At 45.9% G+C, this 13,633-nt stretch overlaps 1 pseudogene; it reads right to left on the bottom strand.

The window, feature by feature from the left end:
- Window positions 1-1,015: 1,015 nt before the first annotated feature.
- On the bottom strand, window positions 1,016-11,842 carry LOC146041600 (piRNA biogenesis protein EXD1-like; annotated as a pseudogene).
- Window positions 11,843-13,633: the final 1,791 nt, after the last annotated feature.

Genomic DNA, 13,633 nt, shown 5'->3' with positions numbered 1-13,633 from the left:
TACAAATTTGTTCTCAAAATGGGCAAAACCATGTGCACTGCAGGTGGGGCAGATGTAACATGTGCAGAGAGAGTTAGATTTGTGTGAGTTATTTTGTTTCTGTGCAGAGTAAATACTGGCTGCATTATTTTTACGCTGCAATTTAGATTTCAGTTTCAACACACCCCACCCAAATGTAACTCTCTCTACACGTTGCGTCTGCCTCGCCTGCAGTGCAGCATGGTTTTGCCCATTTTGAGAACAAATTTGCACTGCGATCAGATCTGAATAAGGGCCTTTATATCAGTGTATGTACTATGCACAGTATACTAACATTAATGGTAGGCCATTGGACATGTGAGGCCACTGGTCAGCCAGTTACTTTTTTTTTTAAGATGAGTCCTTGCTCAGAGTAGTGGCCCAGTGCTCAAATCTGCACATATAAGGCCCATCTATATGCATCTGTGACATCTGTTAAAGGGACAGGGGCGGGTGTAACAACAATGTGAACGGATTCCACACTGGTACAGTGATTTATTGATCTCACCTATTTTGGAGTTAACCTCTCAATGTAGACAAAATACGTATGCAAATGAAGAGGATCTGGATGATCCTGGACACCAAGATTTGGTTGCATGTACTGTATTTAGGTTTTCATTGTTTTGTCATCCATTATTTTGGCCGTCACCATAATAACCTTGATTACCAATATGTAATTGGGAAAATGGACATCAGGGGCCTTAATTGGCAAATTACTAATGTATAGCCCAGAAGAAATCCTTACTGTGCACACGTGAAACAATGTGCGACGGTGTATGTAGTAATATTTTGCTCAGTACACCATTATCAGTCACTGCCTAACCCTTGCTAATTATAAATACTGTTCCCTATAATCCATGTGCCCTGTCTCACCTGCTTGTCCTGGATATTAGTGGTGTTAGTGGTATTCCCAGTACAATCCCAACTGCCACACTCCTTATTCCAGAACAAATTTCCCACTAATCATTTACCTCCAAATGTTTCAAACCTACTTACTTTAATTTCCAAACTCTCTAGTAGAGATGAGCGTGTATGGATTCCGGGAATCTGGACACCCCTGAACACCCCCTATCGGAACACGTTCACGAGCCTGTTCCCACCCAGACTCGGAGCGTGCCTTTCCGGCGCCTCCGAGTTCCCGCAGTTGGATCTTGCGAGATCCAGACAACGTCACTACAACGTCACTATATGTATATAAGGGCACCCCCTGTGCTCACTCTCCCACCCCGCTGTGCAACCTGCGTGGTGTAGTAGTTTTAACTACTACACTGCTGATAGAAACATAGAAACATAGAATTTGACGGCAGATAAGAACCACTTGGCCCATCTAGTCTGCTCCTTTTTTAAACATGTTACATCAAACCATATTTGATCCTTATTTTTTTGTAAGGATATCAATATGCTTATCCCAAGCATGTTTAAATTGTACTAATGTATTTGTGTCTACCACCTCTGATGGGAGGCTATTCCACTGATCTACTTCTCTTTCTGTGAAGTAATTCTTCCTCACATTTCCCCTGAATCTTCCTCCCTCTAGTTTCAGTGCATGTCCTCGTGTTCTGTTGCTCCTCTTCCTGTGAAGAATGTCTCCCACCTGTACCTTGTTAAAACCCTTGATATATTTGAAAGTTTCTATCATGTCCCCCCTTTCCCTTCTCTGCTCTAAAGTATACATACAGTATTAAGATCTTTTAGTCTTTCTGATAGTTATAACCTGGTGAGTCTGACTGTGTTAGTGTAGTGTAGTGTAGTGAGTCTGTGCTGTGCTGTATATTATATACTAGGTGATTCATCGCGCCCTACGGGCGCTCTTCACACCGTCGTAAGGGGCTGCGCCCCCTTAATTTGTGAACGTTTGTATATGAGAAATATGGTTAGAATTGTATGAAAGATGCCCTGTATTGCAACTTAGGCGTCCGCGAATCGCGGGAGGGGGGTCGCGGAGGGTGCCGCGAATTGCAGGAGGGGGGGTCGCGGGGGGTGCCGCGAATTGCAGGAGGGGGGGTGGATGCTGCGAATCGCGGGAGGGGATGGATTGCAGAGAATCGCGGGAGGGGGGTCGCGGGGTGGGTTGCCGCAAATCGCGGGAGGGGGGTTACGGGGGAGGGGGTTGCGGCGAATCATGGTAGGGGGGGTCGCGGGGGATGTGCCGTGAATCACGGGAGGGGGGGTCACGGGGTGGGGTGCCGAGAATCGCGGGGGGGTGTGTGTGTGCCGTGAATCGCGGGAGTGGGGGTTTGCGGGGGGTGTGACGCGAATCGCCACAAGAAAAACTCAACACAGAAAGGTCAACACATGTAAATGTTGACATAAGTGTGGCACTTCATTGGTGTCCATGTCGACACATGAGAATGAATATGAAAACATTCAAAAAATGAAATAAATCTTCAAAAACTCATGTCAACCTTTTTCATTGTCGACCATAGCCATGTCAGTGTTTTCCATGTGCCATTTAATCCTGGGGCTGCCGCGAATCGCGGGGGGTGCCGCGATTTGCGGGAGGGGGGGTTGCGGGGGGTGGGTGCCGCGAATCGCGGGAGAGCGGGGTTCATGGGGGTTCCGGTGGGGGGTTGCCGCGAATTGCGGGAGGGGGGGTTTCGGGGGGGGGGTGCCGGGGTGCCGCGAATCGCCGGAGGGGGGGTTGCGGGGGGTGTGACGCGAATCGCCACAAGAAAAAAATCAACACAGAAAGGTCAACACATGTAAATGTTGACATAAGTGTGGCACTTCATTGGTGTCCATGTCGACACATGAGAATGAATATGAAAATATTCAAAAAATGACAAAAAAACTTGAAAAAAAACTCATGTCAACCTTTTTCATTGTCGACCATAGCCATGTCAGTGTTTTCCATGTGCAATTTAATTCTGGAGCTGCCGCGAATCACGGGGGGGTGCCGCGAATTGCGGGAGGGGGGGTCGCGGGGGTGGGTGCCGCGAATCGCGGGAGGGCGGGGTTCACAGGGGTTCCGGTGGGGGGTTGCCGCGAATTGCGGGAGGTGGGGGGTCACGGGGGGTGCCGCGAATCGCGGGAGGGGGGGTTGCGGGGGGTGTGACGCGAATCGCCACAAGAAAAAATCAACACAGAAAGGTCAACACATGTAAATGTTGACATAAGTGTGCCACTTCATTGGTGTCCATGTCGACACATGACAATGAATATGAAAAAATTAAAAAAATTAAAAATAAATCTTCAAAAACTCATGTCAACCTTTTTCATTGTCGACCATAGCCATGTCAGTGTTTTGCATGTGCCATTTAATCCTGGGGCTGCTGCGAATTGCGGGGGGGGGGGGGTGCCGCGAATCGCGGGAGGGGGATTGCGGGGGGGGTGCCGCCAATCGTGCAAGGGGGGGTCGCGGGGGGTCCTTTTTGCCGCGAATCGCGGGAGGGAGGTCGCGGGGGGGGTGTTTTTTCCGCGAATCGTGGTGGGGGTCAGGGGGGAGGGTTTACAGCGATTCGCGGGAGGGGGGGGGTCGCGGGGTGGTGGTTATGCCGCGAATTGCGGGAGGGGTCGTGGGGGGGTTCTTTTTGCAGCGAATCGCGGGAGGGGGGGTCGCGGGGGGTGTTTTTGCTGCGAACCGCGGTAGGGGGGGGTCGCGGGGGAGCGGGTGTTTTTGCCGCGAATCTCGGGAGGGGGGGGCGCGCGGGGGGGAGGTTTTGCCGCAAATCGCGGGAGGGGGGCGCTCACCTGGTGGCTGTGGAGTAGCAGCAGTGCTGGGCAACATGGGAAGGCAGTGGGTGTCTGGCACTGTCTGTGGGCTCACTGGGCTGGTTCTCTGTCACATACCTCCCAACATGACCCTCTCCAGGAGGGACACAATGCTCTGTTTTAAGACTTCCCCTTAATGTATGATTGCCATCACCTGTTTTAAACAGGTTAATTTTTCAGAAAGGTGTTCAGCACAGATGAAGGCAATCACACATTAAGAGGAAAGTCCAGGAACAGAGCGTTATAGACACAGACACCCACTTTGAGTGACAGATGTAGCCAAATATATAGGAGATTTATCCCTGTAGTCTGTGCCTGTGCCTCATATAGATTGATTAACCTGTCCTCCAGTGTCCAGTCCCACTCCCAGTCCCTACCACCAAATTCCTTAATAATAATCCTTTTCAATTTTTTCTGTGTCTGCTGCTGTGTGACTAAGCTGGAACAGGGTACTACATTAACAATGTATTTGTGTATTGCTTCCTCTCGCCTAACTTGCTGGAAAACAGAAAGTTGCAAATGTGTAGACATTGGACGATCAAGCCATATAGTGGGGTTATAGTTTATTAAATTTTGCTTGTAATTCAGCTTGTAAGTCTCGCCTAACTTGCTGGAAAACACAAAGTTGCTGAATTTCTTTTGGAAGCTTGGAGCAGATCTCAGTGCTGCCTAAATCATCCACTGCTCCTTGGCTATATGTATTTAAATACCCATCAACCAATGATGTAAACTCAGCTAATATGGCATCCAACAGTGCTAGGCGCAGAGCCAAGTGGTGTAAGACTTCCAGAGCCAATTCTTTGAGCAAATGTGTAGACATTGGACGATTAAGCCATATATTGGGGTTATCCTTTATTAAAGTTTGCTTGTAAGTCAGGAATGAAACTTGCGAAGATGGCATTTTGAAATGTCGAGTCAAACATTCCTTAAGTGAACACATACGATTAGGAAGGAAGCCCCCGGTATACATCTCCTACCTGTGTATCAAAGATATTGCAGAACCCCCCATATTGGTGGGAAGAGACATCCCCCCCAGCCAGCGACAGTCATGGACCACATTTAGAATGCTTTTGTCTTTAAGCACCATTTGTAGCCCGTTTCTGAAAACTTCAGGCCCCAAGAGAAGGACATCAAAAAAAGATAAATGCATCTTTTCATAGCCACCTGCAGCCAGCACAAGTTCAGTCCCAATGCACCTAAGCTCAGGACTTTCTGCCTCTGTAGATGTTGAATTGCAGGACCAAGCATAGGCTGAAAATGGTCTATCACAACATACTGTAGGAGGTTATTCTAGTTGGTGCATACATTTCCGAATTCTTTCGGAGCGGTCGGCACGCCACGCTGTGCGGACATCGTACGAAGAAACGGCCACCGGTCTTCCGCATACGGACGGACTCACACTTTAAGAACAGGGTGTGTTTACGGACGACATCCAAACCTTGCATGTGCGGTGGACACACACATATTCTGCACGGTCTTACAGCGTTTGCACGGTCTTACCGAGTCAGAAAGGACGGGAACCTGCCCGTATGCACCGTTGCGGTGTATTTTCGCAAAACTCACCACTATTATCTGAACTCCGAAATTGGTCACATGACCCACTTATGCAATTAGGCAACCTCATTAAAAAGTGTTTGTTTGGAATTGAAATCAATTAAATCCTAATAGATACTTAAACACATTACTACCACATTCATTACAGACATTAACCCTTACATCATGTGAAGTGTTATTTATTCATTGTCACCCCTTTATCTAGGTTTTATGTATGCATATTATATCATAATTGCACGTCAAATGCAATATTCTACAATGTGCTAATTATTACTAACACATACTAAAGGAAACTTAACAACAGTTATAAACACAGTGTGTGTGTGTATTTTGTTGTTTGGATAATGTTAATTGCTCTACAATTATAGTACATTTGTGTATTGCAAGGATCTGCACACTACAATAACATACATCTATATACAGTATGTACCTTTTGCTACTTAAAAATATTCTAAACAATTTACACATATACTGTTTAATGTCAAAAAAACACACAGACATCTTCTAACTGTAATCAACTATTTATTTATGTCACAAATTTTTTTAAAGTAAAAATGGATAAAAAAAAATTCACAGCAGCAGGTCAGTTAGGTCCTGCAGATCTGCCAGGACCAGGTGCAGGTGTTCCCTGAGTCTCAGGAGGGCCCCACGTACACCCTCATCTGCTTGTGTAGGCTCATCTGTGGGTATGTTAAAGGGGGGACAATTAGTAAAGATAATCATGAATACATTTAACATAGTAATACATAAATCTAATAAATGCAAGGTGACATGTGTGAATATATATATATATATATATATATATATATAGAGAGAGAGAGAGACATATATAAATATATATGACACATACATCTATACATACATGCATACATACTAAATGTAAAGCCTGTTTTTGTCCCTCTACCCTTTACTCTGTAGAAGACCTCACAGTCATAGTGCTCCTTCTGAATCCCAACCCACCCATGACTAAGCTATGAGAAGCATGTAATGAGCTCCACCAATAACAACTCATCAAAAACCGCTCAGTGTCTGTTCTCTGATGCAACGTGGCATGGGACTTAGTCAACTCTCAGGAATGCACAGTACATTTGTGCAATCATGGATGGCTTGGCTGCTGATGGTCTGCTCCATAAATCATTGTCATATTGGCAGTTAGGTGAAGCTGCAGCACTAACCCACTCCCATGCACAAAATCATTATTAAGACAAAATCTTCCAACAATTATGTTTGCAAAAATACATGCAAACCACAGGGGGTGGCTAGCTAGAGGAGGGCCCAGGGGCACTGACCACTTGTGACTCCATTCTAAGCCACGCCTGTCCATACTCCATTTATGCCATACTTAATCTAGTTTAGAAATATCAATGAACTGTAAACTCTATTCACCTATATGAGGCTACAGATTGTACGCTTGCAGCAGGGACATGTAACCCTTAGATGAGCATGTCATCCCTTTAATCCAGGATACAGATTAACTACACAGGTTCAGTGGCAGTTAAAATTGAGCTGAAAGCCATCCCCAGAACCTGTGTAATTAAGATGTGTCCAGGATGAAAGGGATGACTTTGACACCCTATCTAACCCCTAAGTGTGTCTGTTGGTACCCAGTTTGTTTTATGACTTTATACTATTGTAAAACACAATTGAATCACCAGTGCTACATTGCAAATAGTAGTCCAAAAAATGAATAATGATGCATTATGTATACATACCCCTTTCTTCTGCCTGCACCACCTCACAGGCCTCCTCCTCCTCCGCCTCGACCTCCTCCACTTCATCCCTGGCCTCCTCCACTGTCACCACCTCCTCCTCCACTTCCTCCACTTCCTACGCCACCACCTCCTCCTCCTCCGCCTCCACTTCCTCCGGCACCTCCTCCGCCTCCACTTCCTCCGGCACCACCTCCTCCTCCATCTCCTCCGGCACCTCCTCCCAGGCCTGCCCCGCCTCTGCCTCCTCAGGGGCCTGTCGTGCTCGATCCTGTGCTGTGTTGGAGAAATTAAAAATTAGTGCCAATTAAGGGTCATTGGGGCAGATTTATTAAGCCTTAACAAGCGATAAATGCAAGGGTGATAAGTAGAGATAAATGTCCAGCCAATAAGCTCCTTACTGACTTTTATCAAACACAGCCTGTAACATGGCAGTTATGATGTGACATCTGGCCCATTGTATGCATCACAATCAATAATCCTATAGAATTACATATTATATCCACATGACTGCATGTCAAAGAGGAAGTAGCACACATATAGTGTATGGCATGTTAAACTCATGATCAGCCAGTTTACCTTATTGACTTTAAAAAGTTCATGTAAGCAATCATGTAAAAATGTCCATTCATTGTGTAAACACATTGAGCAATCCTGCCCCTGATTTGCTGGAGCAAATCTGGCTGTCGCCTCCGGAGGTCTGACCATCGCCGCTCCAGCTGGGCGATGCTCCTCCGCACCTGGGTGCGGGAGAATATTTGGCGGCGGGCCGCTGCATAAGCATTACGCTTCTGCCTATTTGTTATGAAAGGCCCCGCACGGCCCAGCCTTCTCTCCATAACGGGAACCAGTGTCCTGAGCTCCGCAGGTGAAAATGGGGCTGCTCTGCCATAGGCCGCCATCTTAGCAATGGCACAATACAACCAATCATGTCCTGTAATTGGTTGTTCACAGTGAAATTTGTTAATAACTTTATTGATCATTTTAACATTAACAGCATGTATGCGCCACAACAAACGGCTAAAACATTGCATAGCCAAACAACACTTGCTGTAGGTTGGCATCGCTGAGCTAACCTTGGCAGTACTTAGTATATTCAAAACAGACAGGGTGAAAGAAGTTTGAAAACCAATATAATCACCAAACATGGCAGAAAATGACAGGTGAAATAGTGTGCCACAATATACAGTTACACATATCTGTACAAGGTACTACATTAGTCAGCCTTAGTGGTCAGAAAGCAATACACCACTAACATACAAAACAGTGCTTTACCTTTTCCCTTTCCCATGGTGCCATTTATGTACCTAGCATCAAGGCAATATTTATAGGCCTATCACATGTGATTTGGATGCAAGCAGTGATTTCTAATGCATGAGTTGTGGACTGGATGAACATATGGAATGGGTTAGTGTCATTTGTTGTACATACCAAATAAGTGCACAGTAGAAATGAACATTCACATATAGATTTTATGTCTGGCCAAAGTTGTAGGTGTTTATTGGTGTTCAAATCTGCCAATAAGTACAAAATCAGACTTTGAAAGTATGCCTGGTTTTGTACTTTTGTTTGTCCGCTGGTATGGGCGTGGCCTAAGCGCCGCACGGTGTACGCTGCCGTACGGAACGCTGCCGTACGGAACGCTGCCGCAAAGAACGCAGGGTGTGGCTGATGTACGCCAATGACAGAAATGTGTATATAAAGGTGTGCTAGAAAAACAAAATGGTGTTGCAAACATGTCTGGTTCTCAATCAGAGGGAGAACAGAAGTATCAGGGCCTCCTAGCTCGCCTGGACACCAGCACCTCCTATGTGCCCCTCACCAGAGACCAGCCATTGGGAGGTGAGCAGGCAGCTGGGCCATCAACAGCAGGCCAATCGACAGATGCCCAATCTGCAGCTGGGCCATCTTCTGCCTCAGCAGAATCATTGGGAACATAGCAGGTGGCTTCCCAAGAGAGTAGCCTGGCCAGCACTTCAAGTACAGTGACTGGTGGCGGTGGCCGTGGGCGTGGCCGAAAGAGGCCAATAGAGGAACCAAGCAGCAGGAACATGGCATTCGAACCGCAGGAGCTTGCCATACTGGTACCCCGAGAACGGGATTGGATAGAGTGTCCACAGGAGAGGTTGACACACACAAGGAGATGGAAGATTTGGGAGGACATACAGCAACTGTGGAGATTAATGCGGTAGCTCCACAAGTTCGTGAGGCGGAGCATGTGAAGAAGAGGCAAGTTCAAGTGTGTTACATTTGAGCAGAACAAGACCAGTAATGTTTTGAATAGATGTTAGATGGAGTTGGTAAATGGTCGGTCACGTTGCTAGGAGCAACAGACATGATTGCCATGTCACTTAGTCTATATTTATTGTAGGGTGAGTGTGAATGTATCTTCTAAGGGTTGGTTTTATAGTTTAACATAATGTAAGTTATGTGGAATGAAGCACATGTTGTAATCTGTAGCAGATTGCAATGACTGCTACATCAAACGTCAGGAGTGACATGTAGTAATATGTAAACTTTGGTTGCAGGTGGCATGACTTCAAAACCAACCTCAAGAAGAAACTGACCAAACGGTGGGAACACAGCCACCCCTCTGGGGCTGGCCCCATGCCAGGCCGCCTGAAGCTCACCCCCCTGGAGGAGATGGCTGAGGGCTGTATAGCAATTGAGGAGGTCCTGGGGGTGAGCAACATGGATAGTGAGGCCCCAGTGGACGTTTTTGCTGCTGATTTGTTTGCATGTCTTAAGTAGTTTGTCCAATGTTTCAAGGAATGTGTTGTAATTGTAAGTTTCTCTTTCACCAGCATCCCCACCGTTTGGTCGTGAATCTCTTGAGGAGGCGGAGGAGTCAGTGCCAACTGCCACCAGTGGCAGCAATGTGCAGCAGCAGCCAACGGCCACATCGGATTTGGACAGGTGGGTGCAGATGCTTGGGCAGATTCGCCAGCAGGGAGAGTTAGCATCAGAGCGGCTGCGTAGTACCGAGGAGGTCATGCAGGGTATTGTCAGCACCAAGCAGGCAATAGCTGGGAGCCAGCAGACAATTGCTGACACCCAGCAGGCCATGGCTGGCACCCAGCAGGCCATGGCTGGCACCCAGCAGGCCATAGCTGCAAGCCTGCAGGTGCTGGCAGATCAAGCCCTGTGCCAAAATGACCTCCTCCTCCACCATAATGAGCTTTTGGTGGAGCTAGTTACCAACAATAGGGCCCTATTGTCAGTCATTTCTGGTGCATTTCCAACACCAGCACTCCCTGCTGGCAGAAGGGGAACACCATCCCCTCCTTCAACAGCATCTGCTCCACCTGCCCCACCATCCCAACGTGGCCGTGGCCGAGGAGCTGCTGCACGTGGCAAGGGCCCTACCACGGCCAAAAAGACCCGCAAATGAAGTTGTGTCCGCATTAATCTCCACCCTTATGTCTTCCCAAATCTTTCATTTAGCTGTGTGTGTCAGCTTCCTGTGTGCAACCCAATCCTGTGCACAGGGTACCCACATTTGCCCTTGGTTCGAATGTTTTGTTTGGTTCCCCTGTTGCCCTCTTTCGGCTACCATTACTGTCTGTTGTACTTGAAGTATTGGTGCTATACTTTTCTTGTGAAGCCACCTGATGTGTTCCTAATGATTCTGCTGTGGTTATGTATGCAAAGAATACATTTTTTTTTTTTCGATTTAAAATTCCTGATATGGTAACTTTAATTTTTGGCATGTGCCAAAGAACATGCTTTTAAAATGTTATGTTTTAAATCTTCCTGTAATACATTTTTCTTTTTATCCCCAAATGTGTGCTGTTATTGGTGAATGTGAAAGTAACATATACATTTATATTAGTGATAGCAAGTTCTGTCCATTGCTTACAGTGTAAATGTGTGTAAAAAATGCAGCCGTGCTTTCAGCATATATTTGTGTGTTTTGTAATGGTCCATTTAAGCTGCAATGGTTCCAATTGAAGCAATGAAAAGAGTGTAATTAAAGAGTAATGAGTAAAGGAGTGGATTGTATTGTGTTCAGCTGACATTGGTTCAGGTGCGGCCGTACTGATTGGGCGTTCCGAATGCCTAGCGCATGACCGAGTGGTGTCCGCAAAGCAATACTTGCTTATGAAGACTGCATATTTCCTGCCTTTTTGTTCGTGTGCAGTCGGTGTGCTGTCCGAATGCACGCCTACCAGAATTAGTGCACTCCCTCGTGTACGCCCATGTTTACGCCCAGTTTAGCCCACTTTGAAACTACGCCCCTGTGTAATTCCGAATGATGCCCATATTACGCCCATATTTCCCGAGTGAATACGGTGCACTTTTCTGTACGGTATTAGTGAGAACGAGTACGGAGACCTTGCGTGGCACATGCGCATAGCGTTGCCCACGCATGCGCAGACGGCTAAAAAACGCCATCCGAAAGAATTCGGAAAATTACGCATCGACCAGAATAAGGCCCATAGTCTCCATCTTCATCCTCAACTGCCCGTTTAATGGCCTGTAGTATAGTGTCATGCATCCCATGCCATGCAGGTAGATCACGCTCTCTCACTTCTCTGGCAGGTTTCCCAGCATCTTCAATGCTCTCTTGTGATAAGGTTTTATCTCTTTCATTAGCTGTATTTTCTGGCTCTTGACTTGAAGGACCAGACAAATATTCTTGGTTCCACTTTCAGAATGGTTTGCCCAAAGAGGATTTTTGTTCCAGGCACTTCTTTCCCAGTTGCTAAATCCTTACCTTTTCTTAAAGGGATTGTACGGCTTGCATCAATACTCATTGGCACGCCCTGAAAGCATCCATCGGTGGTTGTAAATTTGATATTCTTCCCTATGACCTTTGTTATGAAGCTAGTATCAGTTACTACGTCCATGCTAAATGTGTATTACAGGCACAGGACCGAGCACAGTGCACACCACCAGCAGCAACTGCAAACAACTGCACCCTCCTAAAGACATTTTATCCCAAATCCCAAAGAAGAGTCAAAGGGTGTTGGTGGTTGCAATGCCGGACCTTCCCATCACTGTGGTGGAGGATTACTTTGGTGACAGCATCCAAGTAGACATGTCAGACAGTCCTTACCTGTACTGGCAGGACAAAAAAGGTAGTTTGGAAGCCCCTGTACAAAGTCAAACTGGCTCTGTTTTACCTGAGTTGTGTACTCTGAAAGAGGTTTTAGTGCAGCGGGGAACCTGGTCAGTGAGCAGTGTAGAAGGTTGCTTGTGCAAAATGTGGAGAAGATGATGTTCATCAAAATTAATTGGATAAGGTTGAGGATGACATCTTGCCTCTAAAGAGCCAGTTTGTGCAAAGAGAGGTGACTTGCTTCTTTTCTTGTGGGGCCCAAACAAACCAATCATTTCAGCCACAGTCATGTGGCAGAACCTGTCGCTGAAATGATTGGTTTGTTAAAGTGTGCATGTCCTATTTATGCAACATAAGGGTGGGAGGTACCAAGGACAATTCCATCTTGTACCTTTTTTTTTCCATTATGTGCTTTTTGGGGCCTAGTTTTTCCAACAGCCACCCTTTATGCCGCTACAGTGCCACTCCTAGATGAGCCACGTGTTTATGCCGCCCACTTGTGTGGCTTAGCATAGTTATCCAGCTACCTCGGTGCAACCCTTTGCCCTAAAAACAATATTGTGAGGTGTTCAGAATAGACTGGAAATAAGTGTAAATGAATAATACCGAGGTTAATAATAGCGTAGGAGCAAAATAAAAAATCTGCAATTTTAGCAGTTTTATGCTTTAAAAAAAATCAGAACCCAAAACAGGTTACATGAAACACAAAAATGGTGGTGTTGTGGAACAGATCCAGATTCAAAACACTGCCCGAGATACAGACCCAACATATGTTTCACGGAACATGAAAAGTGCCCGGTGCACATCCCATTCCCTACTCTCTAGACGGCTATACAGGTCGAGTATACCTTATACAAAATGCTCTGGACCTGAAGCGTTTTGGATAAAGGATTATTGTTTATTTCCGTATATTTTTATATTTTAATGAGGTATCTTGAGGACGGGACACATGTGTGAAAACTAAATGCATTTACGTTGTATAAACACACCAAACACCTGAGATATACACAAATATATTTATTTGTGCATGAAACAAGGTTTCAAAACATGAGTTTGTGTACTATCTCAGGCACTGAATTTGAATGGCAAGCAATCATTTTCATGCACATATTTAGTGCCAGTTACAGTTTTTATTTCCATGCAGATCACTGAAACGGAATAGGTGCTGTCATGTAATGTCAGCATTAAACGCTTGGTGTTTCCCTGCTCGTCCTCTTCCCTTCCCACTTCCTCCCTTCCTGGAGCGCACAGCTCCACGACTGTGTAACTCGCTGAAGCCATTCACACATGTTGTCTGCACATGCGCATATTCACGCATGCCCATAGGCACCCTCCCACAAACTGAATTCAGACCTGAATGAACCGTTCTGAACCGTCCCCAAAATACCAAATACTGATGTATTTCAGACTCTCTACAAATAGAGAAATCATTAAGCATCATAAATTATAAGAAAAACTGCAAGTTGTCTTAAAATAAATTGCAGGGATCCGTTGTTATTATTACAATATTTCCAAGTTGCCTATCATTCTCAGTATGCAATGTAAAGTACCACATGTAAACCATAAATAGACATCAGTC

Source organism: Crinia signifera, chromosome 19 (assembly GCF_055691185.1).
Source record: "Crinia signifera chromosome 19, ASM5569118v1, whole genome shotgun sequence".
Lineage (NCBI taxonomy): Eukaryota > Metazoa > Chordata > Amphibia > Anura > Myobatrachidae > Crinia > Crinia signifera.
This window is presented reverse-complemented; position numbering and strand designations above follow the sequence as displayed.